The 18,512-nt window shown below is 35.4% G+C and overlaps 1 long non-coding RNA gene across 4 annotated transcripts; it reads left to right on the top strand.

Moving 5' to 3' along the window:
• The first annotated feature begins 616 nt into the window (after positions 1–616).
• LOC101267863 (uncharacterized) lies at positions 617–3,361 on the top strand. 4 transcript variants are annotated; one of them, XR_011212464.1, is made up of 6 exons: positions 621–855; positions 1,208–1,310; positions 1,421–1,645; positions 1,747–2,047; positions 2,164–2,241; positions 2,584–3,361. It is a non-coding gene; the product is annotated as an uncharacterized lncRNA (long non-coding RNA). The 4 variants fall into 4 exon arrangements; XR_011212463.1 differs by having other exon boundaries at positions 619–855; positions 1,421–2,047; XR_003244366.2 differs by having other exon boundaries at positions 619–855; positions 1,208–1,645.
• Positions 3,362–18,512: the final 15,151 nt, after the last annotated feature.

The raw sequence follows: 18,512 nt of genomic DNA, 5'->3' as shown, positions 1-18,512 counted from the left end.
AACAAATGAAATATATTTTGGACGCCTGAACAACACTTTATTTCTAAAATCATATCAACAAAATGGCCACAAAAAGAGCAACAACACCAACAAAAAATGACTTTTCACTGAATGAGAACAATATATATACATTTCCTCAAATTATGGATTTTTTGAGTTGTGTGATTTTCTTTTAAAATAATAAATAATGCACACAATTAAGTCAATATTTAATTTTTACATCTACAGAACGTTTTATTGTTCATTAATCCAAGAAAAAACTTTGAAAATTGTAAAATATTTCAAAAAAATAACTTACCCATTTCAAGTCTAGTCGAAGACGATTACCGTTCAGAAAGATGAGAGAGTAATAGAGGACTAGAGAGGAAGAGTAGCAACTGTAAAGGAAGAGTAACGATGGATTTCCGAATTTCTAAGGAAGAAGAAGAAAAATCTTCCAAGGGAATAAGAAAAGAAGAGAGAAGAGAGGAAGGAAGATGGAAAGATCTTATTTGGTTTGAATAATAAACGTGTTTTTTTTGTATTTTATAAAAGATTAGAAAGTTTTGAAAATGTTAATTTGGTCTCATAATTACTTAATTATATTTTAAACACCAGCTCTTGGTCAATCTGTCACGAAAAAACAAAAACGAACTTATTTGATACTTTTTGCTTAATTTTCTCCAATAACATTGCCTCTTAAGTCAACTAATCTATTTATTTTCCTTTTTCTTTGACATGCTTTCTCTCTGTTTTCTTGTTATTTTTTTAATTTCATGTAATGTTTTTATTTATCCATCAAATTTAATTACACCAGTGGTAGATAGTAGAACATAAATTAGGCCTTCAATTGCAAACCCCAGATTTGTTTTGCAGGTAACTCAATATTTCCAAATCTTAACAAAGATGGACTGATTCTGATTTTCCGTCTTTGATTTTTTACTATATATTCTTTTGATTCAGGTGATAGAGTTAGTTGAGGTCTAACCTGATCGTATTGCACCTGTAGTTTGTTGTCCTTCCGTTGTTCTTACTATGTGTTGTTTCTTGTACCTCGATTATATATGGTATTGTTTTGTTCTAATTATTTTTGTTACTATCTGCTGTTTCTTGTATCTCAATTATATATCCTTTTGTTTTGTTTTAGTTTCTGTTTTGTTTACTGTTTACAGTTTTTGTTATTTCTATATACTTCCGTTACTTATTTTTTCAGAACTGCTTTGGACAGTTTTTCCGGAAATAGCGTATCTAGGGGTAATGGATGCATACCCTCTCCAAACTCAACTTTGTGGAACTACATTGAATGTGTTGTTGTAGTGGAACTACATCGGGTATGTTGTAAAAACACAAAATTTTTTGATTGTCTCAAGGGGATTCAACAGTACTATGCTTATAAAAAATAATTTTGGCTTTGTATACATGTTATGGTGCAATTTTTCAGGGAGGGTGTTTCCGATGAGCCCGTTTGAGTCCCATTAGTTCTGCCCCTGACTGGTAGTATGGTAAGAGAGGTCTTTTGTGTTTAATAATAGCATGTCTAGGTTAGCATCTGCAGGAACCTCAACTTATCAACTTTATACTGGTGATCGATCCTGTCAATTAAGGCTTAGGTAGATGAAACGAATTCATCTGGTCCCTGCGGTTGACATTTCATCTGGTCCCTGAGGTTGTTATTTCAAACTCTTGGACTATTAGTCTATACGTCCCTCTTTCTTCCTATATCGTCAGTTCTTTTGAAATAGTGTTCTTTTTTCTTCTCCCTGAAAGGATTCCAAAGAGAAAAGTTTAAAAACATTGGACGTAAGTGATAGGAGATGCTTGTAAGTATGCAGTTGTTACAGGATCAGACAAGGGAATTGGCTTCGAGGTTGTTAAGCAGCTCACCAATTCAGATGTAACAGTTCTCTTAACAGCCAGAGACGAAAAGAGAGGAGCTGAAGCAACATCCTTGCTGAATGAACGAAGATTTTCTAATGTTGTGTTTCATCAGCTTAATGTTCAAGATGCTCAGAGCATTGAGTCCTTGGCAAAGTTCGTACAAACATAATATGGAAGGCTTGATATTCTGGTATCGAACAAGTTTCTCGTGAAAGTTGTTCAATGTTACTGTACATAAATCTATTTTATTGCTCCTCATTCAATCTCGAGGAACGTGTTGGACACTTGCTGAATAAATTTCTGCAGGTAAATAGTGCTGGAGTTTCTGGAGTGGTACCTGATGAAGATGTCCTAAGGGCCATGAACATGGATCTTGTAAACTGGGTAAGATAATTTTGTACATGCTTAGCTCTTGTTTTTTTATGCGATTTGATCTCATATCAAGCTTTGAGGTAGGCGATAGTCCCCGTGTGTGGTCTGATCTTGCTCTGAAAAGACACTCAAATTTGTCCCCAACCGGCAATTATGCACATCTAGACACCTCCAAAATATATGTGACACGCCAGCTTCCAAGTGTCCATGAGACATAGTGGGATGAGCTGAAGTGTTTAGTTTTCAGTTGAGTGCTTACTTGTGAACTGATGCCAAGTTTTTTGACTGTTTAGCCGATCCTAACTTGTTTGAGACTGAGGCATAATAATTGTTATATCTTGTTATTGTAAACAGTTACCAGGGAAACTTTCGATGACATTAGAGCCGTGATGAAAACAACATACGACAGTGCCAAATTATGCTTGGACACTAATTACTAAGGTGTTATGATTTTTACTGAAGCTCTTCTTCCACTGCTGCAAAATTCCCCTTCACCAAGGATTGTTAATGTCTCGTCCCGTAGAGATGCTTTAAATGTAAGTAAGACTGTCATTTGTGTTGTTTCTGAACATTTTATAGTTCTTGTTGATTTTTGTTGTCACCTAGCTAATGCCAAATGAGGAGATGAGAAAGGAGCTCGGAGATATTGAAAACCTGACAGAAGAAAAAATCGATGGGATTCTGCAGAATTTTTTTGCATGATCTGAAACAAGATGCTCTTGCAGTGAACGGTTGGCAGATGATTGGACCAGTCTATTGCATATCAAAACTATTGCTTAATGCTTACACCAGAGTTGTTGCAAGAAAGTACCTGAAAATGTGCATCAAATGGAGGACCTACTAATTGCTACTTTGATCGTACAATAGTCTCTGAGTTTTAGATAGAACAACTACAACTACACATGCCCCAGTTGCAAACAAGTTGGTTAGGTTTAGTGAAATAAGACTTTCTTTTAGCATCTCTTGTTATTTGGTCTAATTTCTGAGCTTGGTTGGTGTCCAGACGTTGAAATAATGAGGGAAGGAAAGGAAAAATTGATCCTTCCTCCCTACCCAAACCCCATTTGTGAGATTACACTGGCTACGTGGTTTTTTTTCCTGCTTCTATTTTAGGATAATGATTATGTGGTAAGTGTAGATCATGAGCATGATATCACATCATTTCATGCATCGAAAAGCGTAATAACTAAGAGATTGTGATGACATAAAAAGTTGAGGTAACAAATGGTCATTACAAAGCAAACGTACTGATTACAAGCTGAAGTGAAATCCTAAAGACTAGTCCAGCACTGAGGAACATGACTCTTGTTTGCTCTGTTCCATTTGAATCGTATACACGGGAGGAATTGCAAAATAATCTACTGTAAATTGAAGAGGCACTCTCGTATATCGAGAGAATTCTAAAAAAATGAAAAGATTTTCTAAGCCTAATTTCAATCTCCAATCTGAAAGAAGATGGACAAGAAGAGTCGATTTTTCGTCCTTTGAGTATCAGATGTTTGTATCTCAGTTTATAATACTCAGTTAAGGGAATAAATCTTGAATATCAAGGATATCATCTAGGACACCAGCTGCTGTGGTATCATTTGCTGCTCCAGCACTTCATAAAGGTATTTTACAATTTATCATCTTCTATAGAATCAAGGCATGTAATAAAACAAATGATAGAAGAAGATAAAGGAGAATGAAAATTTTGGACCAACAGATAACTTTATATAACATGGCATAAATAATGGAAGCAAGCATTCAAATTCGTTCTCTCTTTCTTATCAATGTTGTGGTCCCCTGATTGAGAAAGTGAGGTTGCATTTCTTAGACCCTAACAAAGATTAAGCAATAATTTTCTTGTAAAAATTATCTCAATTCCTACCTATACTAGATTTCTTTTAAAAATATAAATAATTCATTCTGATCTAAAGATATCCCCGTCGGCTTCACAGAAGCAATAGATGGTACATACTGTTCAAAAATAGTTACAACAAACAAGCGAAGGGAATTAACAAACAATCAAAATATACTAAGGAAATAGAATAACTTATATCTATTGGAGAAATACTCGTTTAAATCATTACATGTTTTCCCAATCAACATTTATCGTTTTAGCAATACGCATTCCACACTTTACTGCTCAACAAGATTTGAAAAAAGTAAAAGAATTGACAAAAAAGCAAAGGGAAGTAAACAAAAATAGGATGCTCCTGAGGAAAAAAGAAAAGCTTACACCATTTGTTTTAATCATTAAAGACATCCCTCATCGATTTGTATGGTGGGGATATGAGTGATTTCTTGCCAGTATTCCCCCTTGTCAAATTTTTGTAGTGGTTTGAGCAACGGGCAGTTGTAAATATATAGTTTAGAAAGGGAAGAGGGCATCCCTTCTACCGGAAGAGATTGGAGCTTAGGTCAATGGGAGATGTCTAGGTGAGAGAGGGAGGTGATAGAATGCGTGCGTCCACTATCAGTCAATGGACTAGGTCTCTTGACACAACAAGAACAATACAGAACATTAAACAGAAAGGAGAACACAACACAAGCAGTTTACCTGGAAACCTCCTTGCTCAAGGGAGTAAAACCATGACTAGTTCCACATGATTTTCAACCGTCTTCACTAATCTTCTCAAGCAAAAGTGGAACCCGATTACAATCAATGTGAGAAAGTTATTAATCTCACGACCAAGTATAACCCTATTACTTGAAGAGCCTAAGAGGATTCAAAACAGTCTACTAAGATATCACCCCTAGATAACAAGACTTTGCTAAGAGGATACCACACCGACCCGTCACCACGCTCCGGATGATTTAGTATTTGACTAAGCAAATACAACACTCCTGCAAGACCCCGAAAATCACTTAGGTGAGACTAACATGGTTTTCATGATGGTCCAAGGTCCTAAAATTGTTTATAACGTGTGTTTGAGGCAGTGTCTAAGATTTTAGATGCACTGGAAGTCAAACGTCAAGGGACGACCAAGACGTTCGACGATTAAGTCACCAATACACCTTATATGTGGTGTTATGTGTTTATGTGTGATTCATGAGGTTATAAGGTCCTTAAATGAGATATTATTGTGTATATAGGTAGTGTTTTGAAGTTTCATGAAGTTTTGAGGTCAAACATCCAAGAACGTCCATGATGTTGGAAAGGTTTTCCTTGAAACGACGTTGCATGTCTATGCATGTTTCGTCAAATTTTACGTGTTCGTGTTGGATGAAATTCATAAGAGAGGTCCTAAACTCATATACAATCATGTTTGGGTTGGAAATGTCCGAGCAAATATTCCCAAGGACCATCCAAGGGTCCTTGAAGAAGGATCCAATGTTGATGCAAAGACTATCCAAGACAGCCCAACCAACGGATGCCAATCGACACCCAGTGGGTCAGTCAACACCCCGTTGGTGGTGTCTCATCGATGGACACTTAAGCGTGGGATAGGAATCCAAAGACAAGCCTCAGACCACGGACCAACAGGTTGGTCTATTGGTCAAGGGACGGGCCGTTGATGGGCAACCGGTGCTGGGTCGGTCCCCTGCGCACAACTTTATTGTTAAGTTGAGGGGTGAAGTTGCAAAATCACCCCACGCCCCTATAAGACTTTGGATAGTAATTTTGAGTTTTATGAGTATTTTAAGAGTATATAAGTCATTAAACTCTCAATTAAACCCTAACACCTAAATCGGAACACATTCCCACCCAAAGTTTCTTTAAAGACCCCATGAGAGTTTAAGGTGAAGATGAAGCTTGAAAATTGTTATTAAATGGAGTTTTTTCTTAAATTATCATTGGGTTCTTATAATGAGGTATGGGAGTTCTTCATCTAAGGCTTGTTATCACCTTAGAGCCAATTCCAAAGATGATTTTCAAAGATTTCAAAAAGATGAAAAAGTCCAATTTCTACTCTAAGTCTTGGGTTCCTGCATGAATGGTTTTCAAACGTTAAGATATGATATTACTGATGTATAATTGATGTTTTCCAATGAAATTCTCCATGAATACTTGACCTTCACAAATCTCTCAATTTGACTAAAATATGAATTATGTGATCATGCTTTGATATTGATGAATTCATGAGTAAATTGTTATGGGCTTTTGATTAATGTATAGATTAAAATTAATTCGTTTATAGGATGTTTCAATTTGATCAATTGAGTATTTTATATTCTTAGATCAATTGAATATTAAGCTTATTGAATTGATATTGACTTAAGGCTTATGAATTCTGGTATAGTTTTCTTTGGGCTATTGATTTATGTGTTAATTTTAGTAAATTGATATCTAGGTTGTATTAGATTGATGAAAATGTATTAAATTTACCTAGTTTCATTGATTATTGATATAACTGCATTGAATTATTGGTTATGGCCATGGGTAAGGGCCTTATGACATCGAATTGGACGATTTAGCCTTGAAATCGAAGTGGTAAGATGGACTGGGCGTATGCTGCCCCAATTCCTTTTATTTTATGTTAATTAGACTTCAATTATGTTGTGATTGGTATGGTCCACTTATGGTGACGGTGCTATGTGAATTAATGTGGCCTTGTCGGCGTTACTTTTGCAATAAGATGATCATGACCTTTTTGGCACTACTTGATGTATTATGATGATTTGTGTAATTGATTTATGTTAAGTATGAACACATATATCTATATGTGAAGTAATGTGAAAGTCTATGTGCTTCTATGTTTAGTCTTAGGGTTGATGCACGGTTGTTCCTACTTGACTATATGAGTCTATGAAGGTTATATTGATGATGATATGGTAGTGTATAGGATGACATCAAGATGATAATAGTAATTCCTAAATGACTTAAATAATGACAATTAATATGTGTTAAAGTGAAGTATCTTGTGTCTTGTCTTGGTTGACTTGTGTCCCTTACTTGATGCATATATGAATGTGAAGGTGAGATGTCTTGACTTAGTGTGCTAAAGCCTCTTTTTCTTGTATTTATGAATTACATGTGACCTTGAATGATGTTAAGAAGGTCTTTTATGTGAAACCTTTAACCTAGTGGTAAGGTTATGAATGTTGAAGTCGAAAGCTGTAATGTTATCCTTCAAGTAAATGAATGATAGAGTTAATGTTGATTGTCTGAATCAACATCATATTAAACCTTAGGAAAGTCAAGATGAGCTTCTCATCTCCATTGGAAGGTATCCCTAAGAGGACCTCTTTGGTAGGGTAAATATGATTGAGTTATGAAATTGATATAGAACCCCTTTATATGAACCTTTAATGAAAATTACTCTATGAGAACAAAGGCTAGAACTGAGTGAGTATGGTAAGGGAAGTAGTTCTAGTTAAAAAATGAGAGTAGAACACAAAGCATGCCCTTCATATTCCTTAACCATGTGCCTATATGGGATGTGTTAAAGTTCTACCATTGGCTCGTAGAACACCCTCATCCGAGTAGGTTAGAACCCCAGATTCCATGTTTTGTTAACATGGTCTATGCCGGTTATTTACTATTCTCATCATATTGGATACTTAATAGCATTAAAGAAGTTCTATGAAGTTTAGGTGGTGGTATGTGGTACTATCTAGACATTGCACAATAGGCTTTGAAGGTGTTAGTTGGAGTCCCTAGGTCTTTTCCAAGACCATTACTTGAATGTCCTTATGTGATGAATGAGTCTTTTATGAACTAATGAATGTAATGACTTAAGTTAAGAAAGTATGTTAAATGAATAAGTACTTATCTAGAGTAGTTAAGGATTGTCTAGTTATGGCGTGAAGGGGGCAGAGGAGTGGTCACTTCTTATCTTACTTATATAATTCTTAAGAATGACTCTAGTTAAGGAAGATTGTTGATTATGTAGACATGATCCAAACTTCATGTATTCTTAAGTAGGTAATCTTGGACAGTTCATTATGGCGATTTACTTAAGTAAGTCTTTTGATAACCTTTGTAGGGGAGAATGTCATATTATATGTATGCTAATGTATTAAGTAAGAATGATTCTATCCTAAGTAGTCTATAGGATTTCTTAAGTGTTTGTGTAAGGGATTGTATGGGCGGTTGCTTCACAACTTACCCAAGTGAACCTCAAAATTACCTTTGGTAGGAGAATCTCATGTGCATGTGATTGATGTACTTGTAAGTATGTGTATCTCATTATGAGTGGTCTTAAGTATAATTTAGGTGTTCCTGGAGAGAGTGTATGGGCGTTCTCTTTTTTTCTTACTTAAGTGAGTCTTAGGATAGCTTTTAGTGAGGGAATTATATGCTAAAACGTGTGCAAAATTAATTTAAGGAACTTCACTGTAACAGTGAAGAGAGTTCATTGTAACATTTTCCAAAAAAGTGACTATTTATTTAAATGATTTCTTATATGTTTCTATGTTGTTAAATGTTGTTATTATTATTATTATTATTATTATTATTATTATTATAGTATGATGTTTTAATCAAAATTCATAAAAAACATATTATTTACTAAATGTCCCTTTTTCATGGTTTTTGCATGGCTTCCATACTTAGTGCATCTAATGTGCTAATCCCTTCTTTTCCCTTTTTGACTTAAGTGTAGGGAATTGGAAGTCTTCATGTGCCATTGAAGATGGATAGGTTTCAAAGGGTTAAATATCTAGTATTGGTGAGTCCTCATTAATTCTAGGACAATATCCACACATGTTCCCTTATGTCAGTCTTTATTTTATGTCTTGTATGGTATTAGTCCCAAATGTTGTGTACTCTGAAGTTTAGATGGTTCAAGGAGATTAAAGGTTTAATGTTTTAAATGAAAGTCTTCTGCTTGTGTAATGTTTATGAAAAGAGTTCTTCGTGTGTGAAGAATGTTTTAAATTCTTACTCATTTTAGTATGTTTATTATGCAATGCATGGTAAGAGTGACTTAGATGAGACTTCTTGAAGTCTCATTTTCCATGTGGCGACACAAGGACACTCTAACTTCTAGGGTTTACTTGTGGGTCGTGACAACTGCCCACTAAATCATTCCACCTAGATGACTTAAAATTTTCACTAAGCAACAAAACAATGCCCACTAAATCAGTTAACCCTAACTAATTTAGACTTTTTCAAACCAAAAGCAAATATCTAAATCCTTTATAGACTAGAGAATAAATTACAATACAATGCACCAAACTATAACTCCTAAGACATACTCTAATGCATGCAGCTTGATCAGGTACTTGTTGTGCTTGCAGGAGAATACTTGTTGAAAGTGAGTCTTTGCAAGTGTTCTTGAAAACTTTCAAGTTGCAAAAACTTATAAAATGAGAAAAATAAAACTTAAACTCAACACGGATACTTCAACACTCTATCAGGTCCCGTGTTGAGTGTTACATCCAGGGAGCACCCCCTAGATGTAACCGGCACCGTTGTCCTTCGATAGGACTAAGACTAGCCTCGTAACATTCGTCATTATATATCATAGGTTAAAAAGTGCAGACAATTAAAAATTTTCATCTACATCTACATCATGAGGTTTACATAGATCACTCGCTTACACATAATATATACATAGTGAGTTTATATAGACTCCTCACATAGGAAGCTTACATAGGATTCTACTTTTATGCGACACATACAATATACATAACATAGAGTCTAATAGAGATGTCTCATATAAAACCATCTAAGTCGAAATAGAACAATTCGGGCATACCCCTTACACAAATATTTAAATGCCACTAAGGGCTTATAACAATGTATTGAACAATAAGATTTAAACGAATGTCATTAGACTATATCAAGTCTTATAGGTAGAATGAGAAACGACATAATCCTCGGATCTTGTGGACATACCCATTCTTGAAGAAATAATCCAAGCCTTCTTCCAAATTTGCCGGCGAGCCCTTCAATGACCGGAACCTAAAATGTTTAGGAAAAAGGGAGAAATGGGGTTTAGCACATAACTTGTACTAAGTATGGAAACATATGCACACACAACTTAGAAATAATGCTTAAAGGGGACATTTATTCAAAAGCATGCTGAGTTACTTTGAAAAGCCTTATGAACAATGACGAAAACATATAAGACAATAATCATATATTCCTTAAGACAATAGCATATTCAACACAAGACCAATATCATCAAGTTAAGTCAAGTCAACATGTGTATAGCATACTATGACCCATAGTCAAGAAAACTTCACATCATGTTATAACAACAACGTGTGTATTCAAGAGTGAAAAACATTACAACACAAGCAAAACCCTTATTCATAACCCCTTACCAAGCTTACTAGTTCAATGACCAAGTATAGACTCATAACTCCACTTAAACAAGTAAACTAACCTAAGGATCATAAATAATGTCTAACTTGACATAACAAAATCATCATGATTATTCATCATCACATTTAGCAATATAGACCAATAACATGTTCATGAGTGAAACCAATATCATATAGTATCATTAACATGTAAAGTCAACATATGCATATCATTCACTTTATAAGAACATAAGTACATCCTTTTAGGACTTCCCTTAAGGCCAACTAGGTCAATGTATAGGTAGAGTCCCATATCCCTACCTAGAATAAGTCAAACCCCTTAAGTCATCTTAGTTAGAGTTCACTTTATTACTTCATTTTACTTTCGGGAACATTTTTCCTTAACCAACATAGAACACATACGTTAATGTAAAATCCGATGTCATGAAACCCTATACCGTAGGAAGGTGGATTACTTGGCAACCTAGTAACATAGTTCAAGAACTAGGAGACATGTTTGAGACTCTCTTTATGACTTTGGAATTTTAATCTCTATCGCACGAGTACAATAGTGAACCTACGTTCCCTATATGGGAAGGGAGACTCCTTACTACTAGTTCACTCGGTTCTAAGCTAGAGTCCCTTTTGAGATGTATTTCTTTAACAATCATAACTTAGTTTAGGTCATAGGAGAATAACTCCTTGTATTGTTATAGTCATTATATCAATAGGAATTTCATGAGAACATCCTTTCGGTATAATCCTCATATGTGAGATTGACAAAGTAACGTCATCATATCATAGTAAGTCACATAGGTACTTCATAACAAATCTTATATCGTTACATGTTAATAATAATCTTACAATACACATGATCAAGATATTTCAATTGAATCATCATACAAACACTTACTTAATTCAATTACAAGACATAGTTCAATTGAACTTCATCACCAATTATAAGACATTATACTTGAAGTAAAGATTTGACATAAGATTTGATCCACGGTCTTACCATCAACTAACCAACTTCATCCAATAGTAGGTGTAATAGTATCATAAAATATTAATTAACACAACAACTAAGTAAATTGCATCATTACTAATCAATTCAAGTCTAGTTCATAACCCAAGGTTAGAGAATTGGGTTCAATTCATCACCTCTTCCACAATACCAGGTTTAGCATCAAGAATTACAATCATAGAATATCCATAATAACCAATAGAAATCAAGAACAACACAACTGAAAATTCCAATCTCGGATTAGAAAGAAACCAATATGAAAATCATCTTTTTGGAACAAACTTTGGAAGAACCCTTTGGGGAAAGGAATCCCAGAGGTGAAGAGTTCCCATACCTTGATATTACTTGATGATTGATGGATAAGAATTGTATTCTTGAAGCCCTACTTCCCTTGACCTTATCCTCCTATGGAGTTCTTCTTTAGGAGAGAGAATGTAGAGAGAAGGAAGAGTAATTTGAGTTTGGGAAAAGTGAGGTGTTAAGTTGGGTTTAGGATTAGGGTAGTTTATATAGTTGACTAACTAAAATAATTAACCACCCCTTAATCCTTAATTAAACCCTTAACTAACTAACTAACTAATTAATTGAAGACTTTAAAATAAAATAGAAAAATTGCAAGCCTGACCTTAGAGACCTTGACCTACGGGCTGTGTCAATCGACACCCACTCCCTCGAACCATCTTGCACATCCGTAGTTTGGTTTAGAGAGTTGTAATTTAGGAAATTTTGGAAAAATGTATAAGTTTCAATTGACGTACGCATTGACGCCCCGTCTTTCTTCCTACACCCCGCCCCGTCAATGGCAAGTGTAGGTAGCCACTACCTAGTGGCAGCCTTTTAGCCAAATTGAAAGGGTCCTCCCCAAGGGCCCTTAGGGTGGTCCTTGGGGAGTCGTACTCGAATGTTATTTACCCTAAGCCTACTCTAATACTAGGTTGACACCTTCCATAAAAATTTTCATCAAATTCCAACTACTAAAACCTCGTGAAATAGGCTAAGGCACATTAGCACCTCCTGCACTAGTCTCCGTGATGAATAGAATAACGGGAACCATAAGCTTCCTCAAGAATCCTATTTCTTAAGTCATCAACATTTGGAACACACAAACTTTATTGATACCTTAAAACACCACCCCCCTCCTCATTGCTTACCAAGAACCAATTCCTTCAAATCCATCAATGATGGATCAAGCTGTTTCTTAGACTTCACATCCTTCACCAAAGACGATTCAGAGTTATGATGGACCATAAAACCCTCATTTGGAGAATCTTCCAATCTAGCACCCAAATGATCCAAACTATGAACATCTTTCACTAGGTATTTCTTGTCTTCTTCCACATGAGACACACTACCCATTATCATACAACTTAGAGCATCCGCAACCACATTGGCTTTGCCAAGGTTGTAGAAAACACCCATGTCATAATCTCTCAATAATTCAAACAACATTCTTTGTTGGATATTTAACTCCTTTTGGGTAAATACATATTTAAGAATCTTATGGTCGATATACACATCAATATGAAAACTATATATATAATGCCTCCATATTTTCAAGGTAAACACTATGGCCGCTAACTAAAGATCATGAGTTGAATAATTACTCTCATGCACCTTAAGTTGTATGGAGTCATAGTATACTACGTTATCATGTTGCATAAGAACACACCCCAAGCCCACTCGGGATGTATCAATATATACCACAAAGCCCTTTGTACCCTCCGCTAAGGTAAACACCGGAGCAGAGGTAAGGTTATCTTTCAAACTTTTGAAGCTTCTTTCATATGCCTCCAACCACTCATATTTCACTCTCATTTGGGTCAAAGTAGTAAAAAGAGTGGCAAGGATGCAAAACCATCCATTAATCTCCTATAGTATCTCACTATACCGAAGAAACTCCTAATGTCGATTGAAGTCAATAGCCTAGGCCAATTTTTAACCGCCTTGGTTTTCCTTTGATCAATCTCAACTCCATCACTAGAGATGATATGACCAAAAAACACCACCGACCTCAACCTAAACTTATATTTTCTATACTTGGCAAATAGTTCGTTTCCCTTAAGGACTTGTAATACCACTTTTAAATGGTCTAGGTGTTTACCCTCATTTTCAAATATACAAAGATGTCATCAATGAAGACAATGACAAATGAATCTAGGTATCTTTGAAACACCCTATTAATGAGGTCCATAAAAGCCGTCAAGGCATTAGTGAAAGCAAAGGACATTAATAGGAACTCATAGTGACCATATGTAGTTCGAAATTCTATCTTTGGTATATCCTCACCTCTAACCCTAAGTTGGTGATACCCCGATCTCAAGTGAATATTAGAAAAGTAGCTCGACCCTTGGAGTTGATCTAACAAGTCGTCAATATTAGGGAGAGGATACTTGTTCTTAACGATGACTTTATTGAGTTGGCGATAATCAATGCACATTTTAATTGACCCATCCTTCTTCTTCACAAACAAAATCGGAGCAACCCTTGGATAAATACTAGGTATAATGAAGTCTTTGTCTACTAAGTCCTTGATATGAACCTTCAACTCTTTCAAATTGGCCGAATCCATCCGATAAGGAGGATTTGATATGGGGTTGGTATCCGATTACAAGTCAATACAAAAATCAATTTCTTGTTCGGGAGGGATTACGGAATATTATTAGGGAAGAGCTACGAAAATTCCCTCACCACGGGAACTAACTCAATGGGAGGATTTTCGGAGTCTAAATCTTTTGACCCTTAATATATGATATAAAAAACCTTGGGACATCATCTTACAAGCCTTCATAAAAGAAATGATACAACCTCTAGGAATGTAATTTCCCCCCTTCCACTCAATGACAGGTTTATTAGAAAAATTAAATTTGACAATTCTTGTTCTACAATCAATGGAAGCAAAACAGTCATGCAACCAATCCATCCCCAAAATCACATCAAAATCACATACATGAAGTTCCACTAAGTTGAACCTGAGTAACTATATTGGAAAACATTATAGGACAATTTCTATAAACCCTCTTTGCAACCACCGAATCACCTACAGGGGTAGTTACCCTAAAATGTTCATTTAAGATATCGGTCAAAATATCAAACTTTCTATATACCAAGGGAGTAACAATAAATAATGTAGAACTCGAACAAGTAAATCACAAACATCAATAGAGAAGACTTATAACATACCGGTCAACACATTGGGAGAACTCTCTTGTTCACCTCTAGAGTGAAGAGAATAAAAGTGATTCTTTCTTGGAGCATATACATTTGAAACACTAGCTTGTGGCCACTCTTACCACATCCAAAGAAATTGTCCGTCCCAACAAGGCACTCACCAAAATGTTTCTTACCACACTTTCAACAAGTTGGATTCTTGCTTGGTGAACTAGTACCTATTCCCTTTTGATACTTAGGGTTAGACACCCTATTATCACGAGCTTCGAAAATTTGGAAGGAAATTTATTGAAGAACCTCTTCTTCATTCTAGGCTTGTCTTGCATTTCCAACCTTCCCTTTGAAGAACCACCTTCCTAAGACTTGGCCTGCGAAGACTTGGCCCGCTTGGCCTCCCTATTCTTCCTTCTTAGTCTAATTTCTTCCACTTGTTGACCATGAACGATTAGAGGAGAGATATTCATATTATCATGTAGCATAGTCGAACAACATTCTTTCACCAAGTCATCCGATACTACCGTAAGAAACAATTCATTTCATCCCTTGGGTTAGACACCAAAGATGGAGCATACATGGAAAATTTAGTAAACTACACTCATACCTCTTTGCTGAAGGTTGATGAATTATTTCACCTTAGCTTCCCTCAAATATCTAGGAAAGAACCTATCAAGGAAGGCCTTATTGAAGATCTACTAATCACCTCTTAGCACCCTATTATCCCTCCATTGTGTGTACCAAGTTTTGGCCACACCTTTGAATTGATAGGACACCAACTCGGGCTTCTCCTCGAATTCACACCCATAGCAAATAGGATCTTATAGACCTCATCAAAGAATTCTTGAGGGTATTCATCCAATTTTGACCCAAAGAACATAGGTGGATTCATTTGAGTAAATTCTCTCAAACTAGAAGCAATAGTTCTAGCATGTGGAGGCATACGGGGTCCAACCTCTTGATTCACTTAGGTCGTCATAGCTTAGACTTGAGAAGTGACTGCATTGGCTTGAGAGGTCATGTATTGTGCCAAATTAAGAAAATCCAACCTTATTTCCCCATCCGTCATAGATGGAGGAACAACCGGAACTTGACCACCCATAGGAACTTGCTCAATTGAAGGTACTTTGTCTTGTGGAGGATCTTGGTTGTCATTATCTCCCACATTACAAATCCCTTCTTCGGCCCTTCTTGCAGCTACTTTTCTATATAACCATGATATACGGTTTAAGTGAAAGCAAATAAAGTAAGACTCTAGAGGCACAAAATAGGAATACAAGAAGATGAGAATTTCCTAAGCATAACATAGTCTCTCATTCATAGTTGTGGCACACTTTACAATTACGAATAACAATCAACATAGATGTGGTTTAATGAGATATTGATCATAAATATATTCAACCTCATGCTTTAATACAAAGTTTTCAACTTTCAGGGAGCACCACCTAAACGTAATCGACATCGTCGTCGAAGGAGAGGACTAAGACTAGCCTCTTATAATTCGTTATTACATATCATAGGTTAAAAAATGCGGAAAATTAAAACATTTCATCTACATCTACATTATGAGGTATACATAGACCTCTCGCGTTCACATAATATATACATAGGGAGTTTACATAGACTCCTCGCATAGGAAGCTTACATAGGCTTCTACTTGTATATCATATATACAATATACATAATGAAGAGTCTAATAGAGATGTCTCATATTAAACCATCCAAGTCCTAATAGAACAATTTGGGCATAGCCTTTACACAAATATATAAATGCCACTTAGGAGTTACAACAATGTCTTGAATAATAAGAGTAAAACAAATGTCATTAGACTATAGCAAGTCACATAGGTAGAATGATAAAAGGCATCATCCTCGGATCTTGAGCAAATACCTACACTTGGAGAAATGATCCAATTCTTCTTGCATATTGGCCAAGATCCCTTCAAAAACCGTAACCTAAAATTATTGGGAAAAAGGGAGAAATAGGGGTTCACACATCACTTATACTAAGTATGGAAACATATGCACACACAACTTAGAAATCATGTTAAAAGGGGACATTTATTCAAAACCATGCCAAGTTACCTTGAAAAGACTTATGCACAATCAAGAACACATATAAAACAATAATTATATATTCCTTAAGATAATAGCATATTCAATACAATACCGACATCATCAAGTTATGTCAAATCGACATGTGTATAGCATACTATAACCAATAGTCAAGACAAATTCACATCATGTTATAACAACGAAGCTTGTTCAAGAGTTCATAATATTATAACACAAGCAAAACCCTAACTGATAACCCTTTACCAAGATTACTAGTGCAATGGCCAAGTGAAGCCCCATAACCCCACTCAAACAACTAAACCAACCAAAGGATCATAAATAATGTCTAACTTCACATAACATATTCATCATGAGTATTCATCATCACATTTAGCAATATAGACAAATAAGATGTTCATGAGTGCAACAAACATCATATAGTATCATCAACATATAAAGTGAACATATGCATATCATTCACTTTATATGAGCATACGAACATAAGAACATCCTTCTAAGACTTCCCTCAAGTCCAACTAGTGCAATGTATAAGTAGAGTCCCATACCCCTACCTAGACTAATTCAAACCACTTAAGTCATCTTAGTTGTAGTTCACTTTATTACTTCATTTTACTCTGTGGAACATCTTTCCTTAACCGACATAAACCACATGAGCTAATGTGGAATCCGGTTTCATTAAACTCTACACCGAAGGAAGGTGGACTACTTGCCAAGGTAGTATAAGAAAATGAACATAACCTCTAGGTGGATCCACTACCTAGTATTCTTATAGAGGAAACATAGTTCAAGAACTATGAAACATGTCTGAGACTCTCTTAATGCGTTTGGCATTGTAATCTCTATCCCATGAGAACTACAATGAACCTACCTTACCTACTTTAGAAGGAACACTCTCACTACTAGTTCACTCGGTTCTAAGCTAGAGTCGCTTTTGAAATGTATTTCATTAGCAATCATAACTTAGTTTAGGTCATTGGAGAGTAACTCCTTGTATAATCATAGCCATTAGCTCAATAGGAATTGCATGAAATCATCCTTTCAATACAACCCTCATATGTGAGATTAACACATTAACATCATCATATTATAATAAGACACATATGTACTTCATAACCAACTTTTTATCATTACATCTTAATAATAATCTCACAATCCAAATAATCAATACATTTCAATTGAATCTTCATACCAACACCTACTAAATCCAATTACAAGACATACTTCAATTGAACTGCATCACAAAGTACAAGCTATCATAATTGAAGTAAAGGTTTGAGATCATAAAGACTTACCCAATCTCCTTCAAAAGCCATCATCCATGGTCTTACAATCAACCAACCAATCTCATACAATTATAGTTGTAATAGAATCATACAATAGTAATTAATACAATAGCTAAGTCAAATGCATCATTAGTAATCAATTCAAGACTAGTTCATAACCTAAAGTTAGGGAATTAGTGTCAATTCATCACCTCTTCCACAATACTAGGTTTATCATCAAGAACTACAATAATTGAACAATAAAACATCATAACATAACAATAATAGCCAATAGGAATGAAGAAAAACGCAATTGAAAAGTCCAATCTCCGATTAGTAAGATACCCATACGAAAATCATCTTTTTGAAACCAACTTTGGAAGAACCCTTTGGGAAAAGGAATCCTAAATGTGAAGAGTTACCATACCTTCATATTATTTGAATATTGATGGATAAAAATGGTGTTATTGAAGCCTACTTCCCTTGACCTCCTATGAAGTTCTTCTTTGGGATATAGAGAAGGAAGAGTAATTTGAGTGTGGGAAAAGTGAGGTGTTAAGTTGGTTTAGGCTTATGGTAGT

This window comes from Solanum lycopersicum, chromosome 11, assembly GCF_036512215.1.
Source record: "Solanum lycopersicum chromosome 11, SLM_r2.1".
Taxonomy (NCBI): domain Eukaryota; kingdom Viridiplantae; phylum Streptophyta; class Magnoliopsida; order Solanales; family Solanaceae; genus Solanum; species Solanum lycopersicum.
This window is presented reverse-complemented; position numbering and strand designations above follow the sequence as displayed.